Source organism: Labrus bergylta, chromosome 18 (assembly GCF_963930695.1).
Source record: "Labrus bergylta chromosome 18, fLabBer1.1, whole genome shotgun sequence".
Classification (NCBI taxonomy): Eukaryota; Metazoa; Chordata; class Actinopteri; order Labriformes; family Labridae; genus Labrus; species Labrus bergylta.
Genome location: NC_089212.1, coordinates 8,283,475 through 8,303,474, shown reverse-complemented (window position 1 = coordinate 8,303,474; position 20,000 = coordinate 8,283,475). Strand labels below are relative to the sequence as shown.

General features: G+C 44.8%; 1 protein-coding gene across 5 annotated transcripts in view; it reads right to left on the bottom strand.

Annotated features, from left to right (window-relative positions):
• LOC109990029 (neuronal PAS domain-containing protein 3) overlaps nucleotides 1-20,000 on the bottom strand; it is a 236,154-nt gene that overhangs the window by 100,724 nt on the left and 115,430 nt on the right. The gene's annotated exons all lie outside the window — the stretch shown is intronic.

Sequence of the window (20,000 nt, the reverse complement as noted above, 5' to 3'; positions counted from 1 at the left end):
CCACGTCAACAACGATGTTCTCCCCGTTCCTCTGCAATGACTGTTTCATTTTCAAAGTTGTCGCAACAACCCGAAGTCCGACTGGGTCTCGGCTTAAACGGCAGACGATGGCATTGGGTTTGTGTTGTCTGAGTGTTGTTTGAAGCAGCAGTCACCTCGGTTGTCCAATCTGGCGTCTCTGCTTGTCAACATAGTGGGAGAGTAACTGTGTGTGTGTGTGTGTGTGTGTGTGTGTGTGTGAGCATGCAAAAAGTCCAGTTAGCATCGTTAGCACCAGCGCTAGTTTGGCTATGTCTGCCATCGCACTAATCTCGTAAACTAAAGTCGCATGATGACGTCGACACAGAAACACCTTAAAAAGAGTTTCTGAAAATCTTCACCCTGGAAGGAGTTTTACTAAGGGAGAGACCTGAATCGAGGAAAGGCCAAGACGCAAAGAAAAAGCCACGTTTTTTAAAATACCAGCCTATGCTTGGACAAGGGCTGAGACAAGCCACAAACGTCGCTAAAGCCGAAATGAAAGAGTGAAGCGATGTTAAAGGAGAGCCTGAAGATACACCGGCAGGTCCAATGGAAAGGACAACAATAACGGTAATTTCCAACCTCTCATTTATTCCTCATTCCTTTTTTGTTTCTTGTTATCCTTTTTTTATTATCCTCGTCTTTTTTATCATCTCAGGAGAGACGCAGAGGAGAGAGAAAAAGAGAAAGAGAGGAATGGTTTATAGCTTTCTAAAAAATTCTCCCCGAGGGCGAAAACTGTCTAAAGAGAAAAACAGAAAGTACAGCAGCCACAGAGAATGAAAGATCTGCCCTCAGGTTAAACTCTCTCTCTCTCCCTCCATCTTTCTCTCTCTCTCTCGTTCCCAAAGAGAGACAACAGGGAAGACAGAGCCAGAAAGAGAGAGAGAGACGGCAAGAGAATCATAATCTCCAAAAGCTAATCATCAGGAATCAATCACAAGCTCCACCTCTACTTTATTAAACACTAACGTCTCAGAGACACTAGGCCTGGGCGATATGACAAAAAAATTTATCACAATAAAAAATTTCATATCAGTCGTTACCGATAATTATCACGATAATTGTCAATCATTATTTCTTTCAAATTTAAAAGCTGATTTTTGCTCCTGAGTGAAAGTTGAAGAAACCAGATGGTTCATTATGTTTTAAATATTCTTTATTGTAAGAACATGACAAACTATAATTAAACTGAAACATTTCAGCATCATAATGAGCTTATGCACAGAGCTGGAAAACGCTCATATGACAGTTTGCTGCTGCGGGGTCACACTTACTGGCCCGCTGCTTACTGAGGGTCAACACCATAGACTGTTTATATTATTTACAATTATTATTCACATACTCTGTTTTATGTCGGACTGTAAATAGACTACATGTCTCTAAACTCCGGATGTTGAGCGGCCTCTCTTGTCGTCTTGTTGACGGTGTTTTCTCCTGCTTTGTGCCGGTAGGATCAGCGTTTCCTTCAATGCCGCGATCGCTAATTTCGGCTGTGTTTTCATTCTGCTCCACGCGTCTGTAAGCCCGCCTACCCATATCCCTGCGACATGATTGGCTGTTCATCGTCCTTTTCTTCTTCTCTTTAATATCGGGTGCCAATCTAGTGCCCCCGTTTCCCAGTGGTTGGATGGTGTAATTACAGGTTGAAATATATCAAACTTTTATTGAACATTTTTAATATTTATATTGACCAAAATTATATCGCGATAATTACCGTTATTGTTTTATCGCCCAGGTCTAAGAGACACATACAGAAAATAAACCAGTGTGTTTAAAACAGAACAGTCTTTCTTTAATGTCCCCGTCCTTAAACACCGCCCAACACCCAGCCACTGCCATCGGACTGTCTCGTCCCTCAACCACCGCCTGACGCCCAGCCTCCGCCATCATCAGAGCGACTGTGTGTTCAGATGTTTACCTCTTCAGATCTGTCAGCAAATTAAACGCTGAGTCATCACATCACCTGGAGGAGCGCTCGTTCATCAGTTTCTGGTGAGTCTCAGTTTAACTCTCAATAGTAAGTTACACGGAGGCTTTATTCAGGATTACAGCGTGCCATGATAGCAGGCGATGCAATCGAGCGTCAGGGAAAACTTGATTCCATTGTTTTCTACTGGAGTGTCTTAACAGCCTGTGAGAGATGTGGGGTGGTTCCAGACAGTAAGACAGTTTCAGACAGTGAGACAGTCTGAGAGAGTGAGACAGTTTCAAATGGTCTGAGAGAGAGAGAGACGGTTTCAGACGGTCTGAGAGAGGGAAACAGTTTCAGACGGTCAGAGAGAGTGAGACAGTTTCAGAGAGTGAGAAGGTCTGAGAGAGAGAGACGGTTTCAGACGGTCTGAGAGAGTGAGACAGTTTCAGAGAGTGAGAAGGTCTGAGAGAGTGAGACGGTTTCAGACGGTCTGAGAGAGTGAGACGGTCTGAGAGAGTGAGATGGTTTCAGACGGTCTGAAAGAGTGAGACGGTTTCAGACAGTCTGAAAGACTGAGACAGTTTCAGAGAGTGAGAAGGTCTGAGAGAGTGAGACGGTTTCAGACGGTGAGACAGTCTGAGAGAGTGAGACAGTTCCTGACGGTTTCAGACAGTGAGACAGTTTCAGACGGTTTAAACAGAGGGGGCATTAACGCTCGCTCAAAGAGAGATTTTTCTGCCCTCAGGTAATTTTCTCCTCTCTACACAACCTCGGTCCTCATCTCCCAGCAGACCTCATTACTCCCAATTTAAACACACACACCCCTCCTGCAGCTTTTTCTCTTTCTGCGGGCTAATGTGGCTGAATTAGGCTCAATTAATGATGTAATGAAACGCCCTTGTGAATGAGAGACTTTAAAAAAAAGAGGGGGAGAGGAGAGCAAAGACAAAGGAGGAGGGGGTGATGGAGGAGTGAGGGACTCGCGGGAACATCGGACTTAATCGTTGAAATATAAACGCTGTGCTTTCAATCCAAAAACACAAAGTTTAAACACTTTTTACAGCGAGGGAAGCGCGACAAATGATTCAGGATTAATCACTATATACTGAAAGATAGAGTTGGTAGCTGTTTCCTAAAAAAATAAAATATAAATTAAAGTAAAGCTGCTCAATCATCCCTTCTGGGCTTCCATGTGGTGGTGACGAGGGGGGGAGGGGGTGGTGTGTTTCCTCCAGCCAATCACAGCACAGCAGTTTAGGAGTCACTGTCTGGAACCGTCTCACTGGCCTGCATCTCCTGCTGTCATGACCAGTGTTGGGACTAACGCTTTACAGTATTTGTAACTTCTCACTTATTGTAAAACAGCTGACAACAACCAGGCGAGGTTACGCTGACGTCAGCACTGAAGCATTCTGGGAGAAAGAACGTTGCACGCTGTAAACAAAACTAAATCCTTTCTGTCTCATTTTTTTTTTTTTCATTATTTTCCCCTGCTCGAGTTAAACGACGAGAATATAGCCGGGAGCCGTCGTCTATGTGCAAGAAGGAAAACTGTAACTTTCAGGGATTTACTTAATCTGAAGTCTGCAACTCAGTCTGTGTTAGTGATGTGACCCTCACCCTGCAGGTCATAGTCACCTCTTAAGACTCCCTGAGGAGGAGGAGGAGGAGGACGACGAGGAAGAGGATGAACTCATGGTGGACAAAAAATAACAATGATAACCTCCTCCCACTCTTTCTCTTCCTCCTAAGTTTGACCTCACTCTCTCTCCGTAGAAAACAAGTTGTGTGTGCGTGTGTTTCAGCTAGCCCCTCCAGCAACGCTCTGAGCATTCAGCCAGCAGTGTGTGTGTGTGTGTGTGTGTGTGTGTGTGTGTGTGTGTGTGTGTGTGCTGTTGTTGTTGTTTGTCTGCAGTGACAGCCCTGAACCCACTGCACACACACACAAACACACACATGTACACACACTCCTGGGAGCTGTGGTTACAAACATGAACCTGCACCTGCTGGACGAGTCTAAATCACATCAACACTCTCTCTCTCTCTCTCTCTCTCTCTCTCTCTCTCTTGCCCTAACACAGACGTACACACTCTTTCTGTTTTAGTGACGGAAAAATACAGATTTCCTTTTATAAAGTGCATCTGAACTACACATGCAATACAATCATAGAAGGTAGAAAAGACCAAGTGTGAGGGAGGGAGGGAGGAAGGAAAGGGACCAGGAGGGCGTAGAGAAGGAGACAAGGAAAGGAAAGGAGTAGAGGAAGTAAAGAAGTAAAGAATGATGGAGGCAATGAGAAGAGAACAACAAATCTGGGATCTCCGTGTGTGTGTGTGTGTGTGTGTGTGTGTGTGTGTGTGTGTGTGTCCAAAAGAGAGAGAAAGAGAAAAGAGATCAAGAGTGTGTCCATTAAAGAAGAAAAAGAGTTTGTGTGAGTGAGAGAAAAAGAGAGAGAGAGAGGAGTGGGGTCTGTACTGTTACACAAATTGCCAATTCAATTAGCAGTAGGTGTAAGAACACTAGAGAGAGAGAGACAGAGAGAGAGAGGGAGGAGGGGAGGAGGGGAGGAGGGGAGCCATTTTGGCAAAATGTCAGAGCCAATTTATCAAGATCTAACAAAAGACTTTAGGGATGAAGAGGAAGGGGGGGTGAAGTGAAGGAGGGAGGAGAAACAGAGGGACGGAAACATCGACAGCTTGAGGAGACGAAAGGTAAAAATAAACGATGTAAAGAGACTTAATGAAAGTGAAACTTGGACAGACTTTAAGATACATTCTGGTGCATTCAAACACCAGATAAATGTGTTTTTATTTTTCTGACGTGTTCATGACTTTAAAAACTGGAATTGCTTCAGCAGATTGCTTCGACCTGCAGGACTGATTGTCTGCGATGTCGGATTGTTTTTTTCTGTGACCCTACAGAGACAAACCCTCCCGTTGTTAAAGAGTGGGAGCCATTTTTAAAACAACAAACAGCTGTTAAGAGTGCATTCTTTGAGCCACCAAACACTGATTTTACCTCGGAGAAAAATAGTGGTGCTTGTCTACCGCTGCAGTGATTGTTTAGTTTGAGCTCTCATTTATAAATGGACCGGACTCCTCCATGTTCAGTCTCCCCACGTGCCGTTTAAAATCAATATGTGTCGTATTTTTCAATCAAGCGAGATCATGATGAGCGGTAAGCGTACGTCAAACATCACCACAAGACAAAGCACACATTTACTTCTGATCTTAGCGCACAAAAGAGGACACAATCACTGATCCACAAAGTGCCAACAATGTTCCCTTAGACCCCGTGTCCACCTGGCGTTTTTGTCTGAGCGCCAATATCTTTTTTCACTCGTTTTCAATGAGTAGAGAGCGTTTGCATCATCAGGCCACTGCCCGGAGAAAAAGCGCAGCGCCCAGCGTCCTCCTAAATTTTTTGTGCGCCCGTTCCGAGCAAGTTCCGAGAAAATCTTTAATCTTTTCAGAAAGGCGCTGTTGACGTCACCGGCGCTCTTTTCCAAATGTGCGAAATTCCCCGTAGTTTTGCCTCCTACGGATCGTGTCTTGAACCCACATCCTCCTCGCTCCGTGTCTGATCGGGAAATAAACCATCTGAAATATAAAACATGCAGTAAAAAGTAACGGAGCAGTGTCGCTCATACAGCGGCTGTTGTTAACAGACTGTTGTCATGGAGACAGGACGGACGTGCAGCGCTTTTACTGACACAGGAGACGACTGACCAAGTGCGAGCTCAGATCAGAAATGTGATCAGGTCGAGATGTAGCTCAGTGCTCTCACTAAACGAGAGAAAGTGCGACAGGAGAAGAAGAGAGAGAGAAGCAGACGTTAAAGGTGTTACACGTCAACAAACCTGAGAGGTTAAATCACTGTTTTTGTCCCGGTGGTACCTTTCTAAAACACAGGCTGTAACTGATACTTTAACCAGGATTAAAGGTAGAAAACCCAACAGGAACATGTTTCACTCTTTTAGACAGAATGATGGACGACAGGAAGTGATGTCACCAGATGTCTTCACTCCATTAGAGACACAGGAGGAGGAATACAAGATGGAAAAGAAAGGTGAAGAACAGGAAGGAAAAAGGCTGAATGTTGCACACACACACAAACACACACGCACACACACACACACAGGTGTACACACACACACACAAACACGCACACACACACACGCACGCACACACACATTTAAAAAGTCATCAGCAGTGGAGACATTTGTTTGAATTAGAATCATTTGAAAGGCGTCTTTCAACCACGTTAACTTTTCATGATCAGCTCTGCTTAATAATCCATGTTTCCTCTGATGTTCCTTCATCAAACTTTAACCGTCCGACTCGCCCTCTGCAGAGCGCCTTCTCTCTCTCTCTCTCTCTCTCTCTCTCTCTCTTTCTCTCTCTCTCACACACACACACACTCACAAGTGCACATATCGACGCTCTTAAATTGTGGCTCTTAAGAAAATTCAATAAATAAATCAAACAATGAATATATCATTATCATCTTAGGTTAGACGTTTTTAAAAAGGACGTGGTGAGGTTCGTCTTACCCTAACCCAGAGGAACCTACAGCCGACGGCCAAACAACACGTACGTCCTGCGAATGCGGGAGAGGAAATAACTCTCCATGCCAGCAGGGGACGGTAGTCCGTTGTTATGATACGAGAAGACCATTTTCACACCGCTGTCGCTCACCACTCGTATTATATGTAGTCTACTTATGGAGAATAATGTCTGATAAAAAGTTTAAAATGGCGCTGGCGTTGTCAGCCCTTTGTTTTTTAGTGGAAAAAGAAAAGAAGAGGCGGAGGAGACAAATAAGGAGAAACCACACTAATGGGTGAAAGCATGAATACTACAGCGGCATGCTCAAGGGGCTTTACTGAACCTGAGTCGAGAGCTGGAGAGAAATGAAACCTCTGAACAGCCAATCAGAGAGATTCCTCTCACCGACCGCCGATTCAACATGTCGGATTGGCCCAAAAAAGGCCGATGGGGGCCAACGGGTTGCGACGGAGCTGGACACACCGCAAAAACTAGCGCAACGACCGTTTGGACCAACGATCTCCTTGGTGTGTCAGGGCTTTATGGGCTCATCATTACCACTCTGTTTAACAGAAAAGATCTTTGGTTGGTCGATATTAAAATGAAACAGTGCAGGATGAAGTAGCAGGAAGAATGAGAGGACAGCGAGCAGCTCTCTCTCTCTCTCTCTCTCTCTCTCTCTCTCTCTCTATCTGTTACACGTAACAAAATTTACAGCTCGTCACATAAACGAGAGCCAGTCAGCCTAACGGAGACTCTCTCCTCCTGAAATTAGATGTTTGGGCCGATTAACTCTGGCACAGTCGCTCCACTAAACCTGCATTATTCCAGGGTTTAAACTCCTTTAGAGGGACTTTTTTTTTTTTTTTACTGCTCGGCACTCAGATGTTTTACAGCGAAGCAGTCTGAGAACAAGAGGAGACCGTTTAAAATACACGTTAAGGTACATAGAAGTTTAGGTCTTATTGGCGTTTGACTGTTTTTTCCTGCTGATTTACAACATGATCTTACCAACATTTTCATGTTTGCATTAAACTCCCAGCAGCTCAAAAACTGCCCCGTCCTCCATTGCCCCTCTTACACATGACCTTTGACCCTTTTTGGATGATGAAATGTGTCTTATAACCATGACGTGATTGTGGTAATCAGGTTATCAGAGGCGGGGAAAACCTAACCATTGGATAATCAATGTGAGAAACAGATAGTACTCATGTTAAAAAAGGAAGTTAAAGACACAGTATATCATTTCCACCACTAGGGGGCTCCCAATCAAAACAAAAACAAAGAATGACATCGAGGCTGGCTGGGAATCATGGGAGTGATTCTCTCTCTTCTACTCCCCGCTCACCCTCGATGTAAACAAACTGTGTCATGATGACCGGGTGAAACCGACCTAAGGGAGGAGAATATGTTTAGCGATGAGCTAATGTATCCAAGTTTAATTTACATGACGTACTTTATCACAGAGTCACATACAGCAACAGTGTGTCAGCTTTCAGCAGCACCTCACGTTTCCTGATTCAGCGGTCTTTGACGTAACATCCGGTGTTTCCACGGCAAAGATAAACATGTCGGCTCTATCATGGCAGCAGCATTTTAGAAACGACAGAAACGAGTGTCCCAGCGGGAGATGGTCAGTGTTGGATGTAAACTGAAATACTCGGCTTTCCTTTTGTTTTGTTTTCGAGACTTCACATGTGATAAAAAGTTTTTAAAAACAATCGCAGTAAATCAAACGACATGACGAACATCGAATACACATTTATCTCTGAAGCATGACGTTCAGGGATTTAAGTGTAACTAATCGCTTGTTTCATGAGTAACAAAATCAATCAGAAAACTGTGAATAATGCAATCACAACTATCCTAAAAAAAGTGAGGAGATGGTCAGGGACGCTGGATAAGATTTCTGCAAAAAGGAGGTTTGCCATTGGTCAATTCTTCCCTGGGCGACCTGATTAAGACTTCCTGTGTCATCTCAATCAGCTCACACACACACACACACACACACACACACACACACACACACACACACAAACACACACCCTCCGTATCCACGTTATGTCTTCATCGTCTCGTCTCTTTGCTGTTTCCATCCTGAAGTTCATTGCTTTACTCTCTCTCTCTCTCTCTCTCTCGCTCGCTCGCTCGATGACATCCCTCTGCTGTCGCTTCCAGACTACACAAACACACACACGTACAACTCCCTGTGTGTGTGTGTGTGTGTGTGTGTGTGTGTGTGTGTGTGTGTGTGTGTGTAATCATCTCTGCTGTCTCTCCACTTGGCTGAGTGCCAGCTGGTGTGTGTTGGAGTCAAGGACAAGAGAGGACAGAGAGAGAGAGAGAGAGAGAGAGAGAGAGAAAGAGAGAGAGAGAGATAGGGAGAGAGAGAGGGAGAGTTAAAGCTACAGAGTGACAACATGGAGAAAGAAAAATGGAGACAGAGGGGGAGGACAGCGAGACGGATGAGAGGACGGACAGATAGAAAATATTAAGTGATGAGAAAAAAGACGAATGATATGAGAGAGAGAGAGAATGAGAGAGAGAGCTAGCAAGCGAGGAGGACTAAAACTGTTGCATTCAACTTTTTATGAATGTATACTTAAAGGCTTTATATGTGATTTTTTACACTTAAATATAATATAAATCAAGTATATCCTCTGAAAATAACTCTGTGAGTAATGACTGTCTACAATGGGTGTAACACCCGAGTAGCACCTACACCCGAGTTTTCAGAGTCATATTTTCAGTTTGTTTACATCGCCAGGACGACGGCTGACTCCTCCCCTCGCGTATAAAAGTTGTTTAATTGAGGGACTAGAGAAAAGAAGAATAACATACTGTACTCACTGCTTAACTGTGTTTCTAGATCACGCTCATTTCAAGTAAATTTACATGCAGTGTGAAGATACGAGCATAATAAAGATAGCTAGCATTAGCATGCTAACACAACAATGCACCGCAAGTTGTTTTGGTTTCATGCTGGTGCTCAAGGGCGACATCTGCTGGATCAAAAAATCGCATATAAAGACTTTAATGAATCTGTAGAAAAAGCCTCAATCCTAAAATTTAATCAGATCATACTTCTTTATTTATTGTCCTCAGAACGAAGGCCGGGCATACACTGTACGATGTCATCTCACACCTCGGGGTGTACTGTTTACGACTCACGACCAAAGCTCACGATAATGTGCTCACACTGTAAAGTCTGATTGTCACACAGACCTGAGCGCTCAAAGCACGAGTTAAATCAGGACGGAGCGCTGAACAGACAGAGGTTGAAGTCAGATCCAGGTGAGACAGAGATGCTTTTTGCACTGTAAATGTTCACGACCTCGGTTTCAGAGCGCTTCTCACCAGCGCTCATTGTTGCGAGGTTACGAAAGTTAACCTCCCTCTGTAATGTCTGTTAGGTGTGTTTCAGATAACTCTCTGTGTTTAATTCAAAGAAATATGACCAAGAAAACATGAAGGCGATGTAAAGGAGTTGTGTCCTGACATCAGCAGCAGCTCTACGCCTGGAAACTGTTCCCAGAGAAAAAACCTGTCGGACTAGCATATCCGCCGCCATTGTTATTTACAAAGCTGATGTTGTGAATCTCACCCAACCTTGATTCTGATTGGTCGGTGAGGAAAGAGTGACATTCACGAGTAAAGTTGAAATGTTGAGAGCACAGCGGTGAACACCAGCTGATGCTGAGGGCGTTTTTGCGCTAAGCGCGCTGATCACTGAAACCGCTGATCTACATTGGTGTTGTATTGAAATAAGCGCTGACTGTCTGTGGACACAGGACCTTATTTACTTCAGTTTCATGAAAGTGGTAAGATTTTATTTCAGCCTCTAAGACTTGTAGATCAGTGGAGGGTTATGCTGAATGTAAATGCAGGGGCGGCCATTTTGTTTATGTTGAATTAACCAGCAATGAATAGAATGTTCCTATGTTGTCATGGTAAAAGAATGTTGGGAAAAACTAGAGGTCAAAGAAAATCTGGAACTAGTGACCATCAAAGCCATTTAGAATCCCAGCCTTCAAACATAAGTAGCCTACCACCGTGACTCAAACCCTCATCAGTCCACGGATCCAGTCTGAGACTACAACAGTTTACAGATTTATCAAGATACAGCACTGTCGGATAGACTCTTCAACAGCAACACAAAGAGTTCTACATCCAAGACCCTGTTTCAACTACGAACAGTAATGGAGAGCTACAGATCCGCCAATGCCATGGGCCAGCATCCTGCTCAGCCAGACGCTCAAACTTACCACCAAAGGAGGGAGGGTGCTCGCTGGCAGCACCACTGGCAAAACCAGCATGTTCCCCATCGTCCATCATATCATGGACGCCCACCCCACTGGCAGGTGGTGGCAGACCTGAAGAATGAACTGCAGGGAGTGAAAATCCTTCTGAAAAAGGAGAAGGATCTGAATACAGCATGGTCAGACAGAGATATGCTGAGTAAGAACATCATCGAGGAGTTGGAGGAAAGGTTGGAGTTGGAGCATGCTAAGAGGCTGGAGTGTGAAAAGGATAACAAGATGCTGAAAGAAGAAATGAAGCACCTGAATCTGTCCATTGAGATACAACCGGACATGCTGGATTACTCTTCTAAAACCAAAGAGGAGCTCAAAAGTGTCATCTCAGCACTTCACAAAACGCTCCAGAAGACCTCAAGTGACTCAAAGCAGCAAGACACCTTCAGCAGTGGCATCAAGACCGCCAAGCATACTCTGACCCTGAAGAACCAGCTGGAGGAAATGACGAGCAGGTGTCATGAGCTGTCCTCCAAACTGGCAGCACAAGAGGAGACCAATGAGAACCTGCTGAAGAAGGTGGAGAACTTCCAAAGGAAAGTTGATCTCAAAATGTTGAGTGTTGACGGTGTCCATGAACAGCTGGATGAAGTCACACATCAGCATTTCAAGACAACCAAAGAGAACCAGGTGTTTGTTGAGAACCTGGCAGAGGTAGCTGAAAAGCTGACCACAGAGGAGGACTCCCTGGTGCAGGAGATGGAGGTGATGAAGGAAGAGGTCCTCAGTGAAGAGGTGTTGAACAGCAGCTGCCTTGACCTGTCCTCCAAACTCAGAGCACAGGAGGAGACAAATCATGCGCAGCAAAAGAAGGTGGAAGACCTCCAAAAACAAGAGGAGGCCCAATGGTTGAGGGCTGAGAGCCTCCAGAAAGAACTGGACAAGATCAGGCTTCAGCATGAGGAGAATCTCCAGCTGTCTTCCAAACTGGCAGCAGAGGAGGAACAATTGTACGAGCAGGAGGAGATCTCTACATGGAGGAAGATCAAGAAGGCCATCACCCCAAGTCACCGCCGCCAATACAAGCATCAGAAAAAGCAGATGCTGCTCCATATGTGATCACCCCAGCATCTCCATCTCCTACCCACCCACGACCTCCCCCACCACACAGGCTGTAACCAGCCGAGCAGTCACAGTGGGAACATATAAAGTCCTGACTGACAGAAGCCGACTGGTTTCTGTCTGTCAGTACTCTACATGTTCAAACTGGGTCTGCGTGGGTTTTTTTCTCCGGGACGCTCCGGTTATTCCCACACATAAATTTGGACTTAGATAAAAGATTTTGCACAAATTTCAATTAAAAGTTTTGGTAAATATTATAAAAGCATTCTTTCTGTATCATTGGATTTCTCTGAGAGCTCTTTTAAATATATGTCATACTGTTTGACATTTCTATATGTATGTGACACAAGAATCGATCTCTGATCTTCTGGCTGAAGTTCCTTCTTCTATTGGTCCATCTATCAGCCCATTCTCAGCCTGTTGAAGACTTCCTCTTTACTTCTACTACATCAACAGTAACCACAGACTGTAGAATGAATGTTTGAAGCCTGAGTGACATTACCAGTGTCTTCCTGCTGGTGTCCCATCAATGGTAGTTTCCATAATGGAAATGCTGTCTTAGCCTAACTTTCAGTCAACCTAAAGACAGGCTGAGAGCTGGAGCATGAGGCGGGTTTTAAACCTCCTGACAAACCATTACACAGCACCCACCTGTCAATCAGGTCAGCTACACGCCTTATTTTGAATAACTCTTGAGTCATCAAAACATTCACCCCCCGTACAGTGTGTGCCGATCGAGACATGAGCTAATCAGACCTGTTTGTTTTTTTGAACCAGGCTGTAAACATGTTAATCTCTCCTGTAAAAACAGGCTTTTTAGAATGGGTGTGTATGTGACTTCCTGTTCTTCTGCAGCCAGCCTCTAGTGGACACTCGAGGACCTGCAGGATTTTACACTTCTGCATCTGCTTAATTTTTCAACACTGGTTACTGCTTGACAGTAACAAATACCCCGGGGTGTCCAAGAGCAACACAATTATTGGTCCCGTTCTGAAAGTATTGGTTTTTGATACCTTTGGAAGAAAATGTTGGTATTACAATTATATGATTAAATAGAATTTATTTAAACTGATGCTCAGCAGAAAGAGATCACACTAAACTAGACGTAAACATTTTTGGGAGAAAACGTTTACTGCAAGTGTGACATTGAAGGAGAGGAGACAGACATGACCACAATCCTGTAGAAACTGTGTGTGTGTGAGTGTGTGTGTGAGTGTGTGTGTTTCTGTGTGTCAGTCCAAAGCCTTTTGAGATTTGAGGCTTCTCTCGTGTCTGAATTTGTCAGAGTACATGATCGGCTTTTCACTCTCTCTCTCTCTCTCTCTGTCTCTCTCTTTCTCTCTCACACAGAAACACACACACACATACAGCGAGGGTTCACTGAGGCAGGAAGGTATTGGCACTGAGGGAATACAAGGAGCAGACAGTAATTAGGAACCAGCCTACTGTACCATATACACACACACGCACACACACACACACACACACACACACACACACACACACACACACACACACACACACACACACACACACACACACACACACACACACACACACACACACACACACACACACAGTGTAATTAGGTAGGGGCCCAGACGCCCCAGTGGTGAACTGAACAAGCCCCTGAATACCCGCACAGGGAGCGGCTGAACGCCATAATATGTGGGAAAAGAGCTCAAACACACACACATACACACACACACAAACCATCATACACATGCACACACACACACGTTAATTAAGTGGCAGCCTGCTGTGCGTGAAGGGAACAAGGTGGTGGACGGCCGCAGTGGGAGTGTACGTGGACCAGCAGCAGTCAGGATTAACACGAGTCGACCTGCCGGAGCTGCACGCCACACACTCACCCACTAACGTCTCTTCTTCTTCTCCTCCTGTCATCATGTCATTCAGAATGCATGCATGTCCTTTATACCAGTCATGTTTAATATTGGTTAATCGGAGTTTAATGGTGGGTTTGTGGTGCTTTAGTGTTCGATATGTTTTACCGTTTGGCGTTTGTCTATGTTGATTCAACAGAAGAGAGATTTGCTCGTTCTTTAGTTTTGGGTCCAAAGCTGCAGAAGGTAAACGTTGGAGTGTCCCAGACAGACTCATGAGGACCTTCAGTCGTCTCGTGAGGATGTTGGGAGCCTGTTGGCGGGTGATGCAGGTGAAGCGAGCAGACAGACTGCTGCTCTCCTCCGTGTTAATCTGCTGTTAATTTGTCTGGGCTGTAACATGAGACGGAGTGAGCTGCAGGAGTTTAGTGTGAAGCTGTTAGTCATTAATTTAACAGACACCGAGGTGAACCAGGCCACGTGTCTCCATTATTCTCTGTCACACTGTCACCACACATAATAATGGCACTGCAGGGCTCAGGCTGCCCATGTGTGTGTGCTTTGTCCATTTTAATATACATCTATATGAGTCTGAGTTTCTTGTTACCAAGCAGAACATGCACGTTAAATAAGATGATACCTGGGGTGCAAAGGTAAAGGCATACATGAAAGAGTTTAATTTTGCATTTCCTGTTTCCAATCAAAGGTGCTACAGTCATTTCATTTTTGTGTTAACATCATGACAATAATAGACTTTTTTGTAGGTCTTGTCATGATGCATATGTGTACCAAATTTGGTGATTGTGGGTTAAATCTGCTGCAGGGGCAGAATTTTTTAAAAGTTTGAGGGGGCTCTCTATCGAATGAGTCTTTTCAACATCTATGTGAACAAAAATAATGTTGTCATTTCCGAGACAGAAAGCTCACGGCTGATTGATCACCTGTCTGTGTTTGTTTACAGCACGCAACATTCTTTCTCCCAGAATACTTCAGTGCTGATGTTAGCGTCACCTCGACCGCTCATCCGTTACTAGTTACCACAAAAAGAACGTTACAGTAACGCTTGACTTTGTAACGCATTAGTTCCAACACTGCTCTCGACAGGAATTGGAATTCCTCGTCCTGGAAGACGAGGTGTCTCGCTCTTATTTCAGGTAGAAGAGGCTGGGACGAATTTCCCCAAAGACTGAGAAGCATCTTGAAAGCGATCCTTTCAGCTCCTGATGGTTTTCTGGTGATTGCTCTGATTGTAAAACGTGTGTGTAATCCAGTTCAAACAGCAGCACTTAGGCAGTGAGGTGATGTCATCTTTTCCCCTCATTTCACCTCTGATTACGGCGTGGTCACGGCAGTAACTGATCCCAAATCTGTTGGTTATCTCGGCGGTAAAAGTTAATGACCTTTGACAAACTGTCTGACGGGAGACAGAGACTGATGACGGACATGTTGACAAGGTAGGAAGAGAGGAGAAGAGGAGGAGAGGGAAGGAAACAGGAATATTACAAGGAATTCTTCATTTTGTCCCTCTGGTTTCATATCCTCCTTCCTCCCTCCTTCCTTCCTTCCATCTCTCTGTCCTCTGCTGATTCCCACTTAAGCGTAATTAAGTTGCCGAGATGAACATTACGAGTCGGATGGGAAATGGCTGAATGCCACCGGTGATGGGAGGAGAGAGAGAGAGAGAGAGAGAGAGAAAGGAGGCGTATCAAAAGGGGAGCGAGCAAGAACCAAAAAAATGAAATGGATAGACTGAGGCAGGCAAGGAGGCAGAGGTGGGTGTTAATTAATTATAAGCCGTCAGGGTCCAAATCATCTTTTAAACGTGGAGTTAGGGCGAGCAGGAAGTCACGGAGGTTCATATTAAACCTTCAGCTCTGATTTAGAGGAACGGAGGTTTGCAAAGAGTTCTTCCATCCTCTGTAAAGGACCCAGGTCGGGCAGGAAACCCTCCTGTCCCCACACAAAACACTCAAGACAGTTTCACTGCAGACAATGTTTGTACAGTTTTAATTGTGTCCTAATTTGGATTGAGCTCCATTCTGCAGAGACATGCATGCTACGATCTTGCAGCCTCATGTCATGATAAACAATCATTGCATTTGAGCTACAACCCGTGTCCTTTATCTTCTGACAGAGGGATGGAGTTTGTCCGCCGGAAATTCACAAAAAAATATTTTTGAAAGTGAAGAGAAACAAAGGATGATATGTGCAGAACTCCTATGTTTTGTATGTTACAATAAAGACTTGTCTCTGAAAACGGTTACATGAAATAAATCCACTTCAAGCACCTAAATAAGTACACGTGTCGTAGCTCCTCTCGGTGATTATCTGACGGGTGCGACGTCAAATTTGAAGCGAAAATGTGAATTTGAGAGTTAAAAAAAAAGCGATTTAACGACAATCTAGAAAACAGAGTCTGAACCCGCCAGCTGTGTTTAACATCAGCGAGTCTGCAGAGAGAGTTACTGCAGTCCTTATCAGTGTCCAGTCCTTATCTGCTGGTCTGATCCACACACAAGCTGCACACACACACACACACAAACACACACACACACACACACACACACACACACACACACACACACACACACACACACACACACACACACACACACACACACACACACACACACACACACACACACACACAAACAGGAAAACACTTTATTAACTGCAGCACAATACAAGCCTGCAGGAGAGAGAGAGAGAGAGTGTGCTCTCACTTCAACCATTTCATTGGAAGTGAAGAACGGGGCTGTGTGTGTGCGTGCGTGTGTGTGTGTGTGTGTGTGTGTGTGTGTGTGTGTGTGTGTGTGTGTGTGTGTGTGTGTGTGTGTGTGTGTGTGTGTGTGTGTGTGTGTGTGTGTGTGTGTGTGTGTGTGTGTTTACAGGTCTGTTCATCCTCCAGGAGGGAGAGCAGCAGGAAAGGACAAAATGAAGCTAAAAGCTCCAAGCCTCACCGGACAATTTAGCACAAACTAAAGCCGACGTGTTTCACATCCTGCCTCAAACTACACACAACAACAACAACAAGAGTGTACATGAGATAAGTGTCCATATCTGCAGTCTACTGAAAATATCAATGCATGTAATTATATGTGTGTGTGTTTTTAAGTGCTGCAAAGTCTCAATTAAAAAGCAATATCAGACTCAGACTGGGCAGACTCCGGATTGTAAATCAAGACTGGTCAAGACCACCACTGTTTTTTCATGTCAGTGAGTGACACGCCCCATGCACTTCATGATATATATGGTCTTGGTCTCGTCCTGCCTAGGTCTTAGACACCTATGGTTTCAAATGGGTACTGCAGTCCAAATTCATCACATTGTAGAGAGCTGTCTCCCCCCGCCCCCTCCTCTCTAGAGTCAATGCTCACAGGTTGCCATGTGGTGGACACTGAAGCTTCAGTGTTTATCCAGCTCTGCATCGGTCTGTAAACCTTTCTGTGTTCTAACCTCTCTCCATTTTTCAAAAGCATCTCCAATATTGATCCTAGTTTGAGCACGTTTCTGCTCGTGGAGCTTATTAGAAACATGCAGAGGCTTTTTAGGTCGGGTACAATCACTTCTATCTGAACCACTTCTCTTGCCCGCTTCATCACTGCAACACCTGTTGGTTTGACCTGATAACTGCTCTCATATCTGGCAAACCGAGGGGCGTCCAAAACGGCCGTGTGGGGGTGCCTTAAAACTGCCTACCTTCTCTGGTCCAAACAAATCCAGAGCATTCAGGAGCAGAATCTAAAGTTAGAAGGAGGACATACTGACTGCTGCATTGTTGTCAGAGAAGCCAGCACTTCAACATAACATGTTTCCTTAATGTCTGATCATATAGTAAGGTCACTTCATCATTTCACTTACTACACATCTTACTGGTTGGACTTTTAAGCCATCACATTATTTACCCTATGAGGCCATTTAAAGTCGAGGTATAAAACATTATTCACAGCACATTTCCAAACCACTCCTGATTCATTTGATGAATTAAAAGGTAAAAATAGTTTTTGGCTGCTGCTGTTCAGTGATTTCATTCAGTTACAGGAAGTCCAAACCGAAGCTTAATATAGTCCCAGACGTCTCAATGTCACAACTTTTATAGCTGAGGGGAGTTGCTGCCAGAGAGGTTTTTACTGTCCAACATGTAAGGAGAGGGAGGACGAGGACGAGGACGATGGAAGAAGAAAAGAAAACAGGAAGATTTAAAGACAGACAGAGAGGAGGAATCAAGGGGAGGTAAGTACATGAGGAAAGGAAGGAGGCATCATCAGAAAAAGAGGAGGTACAGATGGTAATGGTAAGAGGACAAGGTGACAGATAACGGAGGGACGGAGAGAAAAGAAATGCTGGGACAAACAGAAACGGACAGAAAATATAGAAGTGAAAAAAGGACAAAAGAGTTATTCAAATGCTTGAGATGAGATGTTGAGATGTCGGGAAAAAGGGAGAAAAGAACAAGCAAAAGCTGCTCAATCATCCCTTCTGGGCCTCTATACATGTGTGACTGTGTCTGCAGAGACCCTGTCCTCTCTCTGACTAGGGACGTTTCAGCTGCTGTGTTTCCCCCAGCCAATGACAGCGTTCAGGGGTGCAATTCAGCGTTTGGATACGATTCAAAATTCGCAAATATGACCGACGTGAATGTAGCGTCAAAGTAGAGAAAATATAATTCTAAAATTATCGTTCTAAAACGAGAGTGAACCTTGTGTTGTCTTTTACCCTCTGATGTGGAGTTGTTCTGCTTCCTGTTGGACAGGCAGGTGACAAACACCGGCGGTGAGCTTGTGCTAGCGTGCGTTAGCTTGCAGTGTAGCTACAAGCAGTAAACGTACACACTACGTCCTGCAGGGGGCGGAGCTTCTGGAGGAGGAGGGGCCCAGTTTGAATGTTGAATCATGATGTCAACATTATCCAAATCACGTGTTACACTTTCACCGTTTGTGTAGCCTTTTGGGAATTTGCTGAGTCGCCTACGTAGATGTTGACTCCATACGGAGCGCTGCTGTGTGTCCTCTGACTGTAGAGCACCGAGTGTGTTGTCAGGACAGGACGAGCAGAGCGAGGGACATTTCCCTGAGCGTCTCTATCAGCTGAGAGAGCTCGCCTCTCTTCAGCCGAACGCTCTTCACTGTAGCCCTGAGTGGACGTTTAACCTCCTCACTCCAGACTCGCCAGTTTCCACACGGAGCGTGATAAGAAGGATATCATCGCTCCATCGAGAGGCGATGAATACTGAGACAAAGAGAGTGAGATGGCGGGAAGGGCGCGGTGACAAAGTGACACTCCAACACTTCTGAGTCGAGTGGATGTGATGGAGATAATGAGGATGAGAGACGGGGACAGTTTTACGTTCCCTAACACTGAGGATTGGAGGATTGTTAACTTGCTCTCTGTTGCTCACACGACATTTAAACGCTCATCCCCTCCCTCCTCCCTCCTCCCTCCTCCTCCCTCCCCGTGTTTCTGGCTCTGAGACACAAAGATGAAGGTGTTGCCGCAGCATCTTGTGATCCTAAACAACATCACAGACTTCGTCACTGCCGACTTTGATTCCAGATTTTCTGCAATCTGCTGCCAGGTTCCTGGAGAGGCCTTGTTTGTGGGTTTTTTTTTTTTCCCCCGTCAGCTTTGTTACACCGGCACTGTTGGCAAGAAGACGAAACATGGCAAGCTGATTAAAATAACTAAGAACCTGTAATGTATTCCAGTGAGCAGACGGAAACGCTCAGAAAACCAAGAATCAAAGAGAGAGTGTGGATTTTTATAAAATGGGTTTACTGCTGTGATTCTGTTTCATCATGCCGTTCAATTAAAATGTCAAAATTAAGGTCGACACTTCGAGTCCTGGTTTGTTATTTTTTAACTCTACACATTGAGCGGCAGTCACTCAGTCTGAAGGGACTTGGGTTGGGAACCTGGAGGGTTGGGTTGGGAACCGGACCCCCCCCCCCCGACCAGCTCAGGAGTTCTCGCTGTGTGACGCCCCCTCACTCTGGCATCTCTCCATCAGTGCATGTACACAGGACCCTGTTTGTGCGTGTGTGTGTGTTCAGCAGTCAGTTCAACAACAGAGTGTAAAACAGAAATTAGCAGAGTAGCAGAGAGAATCACTCCCATGATTCCCCACCAGCCTCAATGTTATCTTTTTGTTATTGTTTTGATTCAGAGCCCCCTGGTGGTGGAATTGACAAACTGTGCCTTTAAGGAATTGTGACCTGCAAAATGTGATGGGCATTACATTACCTTGTTGTATAGAACTTAAAAAAAAGAAGAGTAAAGCACTTCTATTGTCGCTGTCGG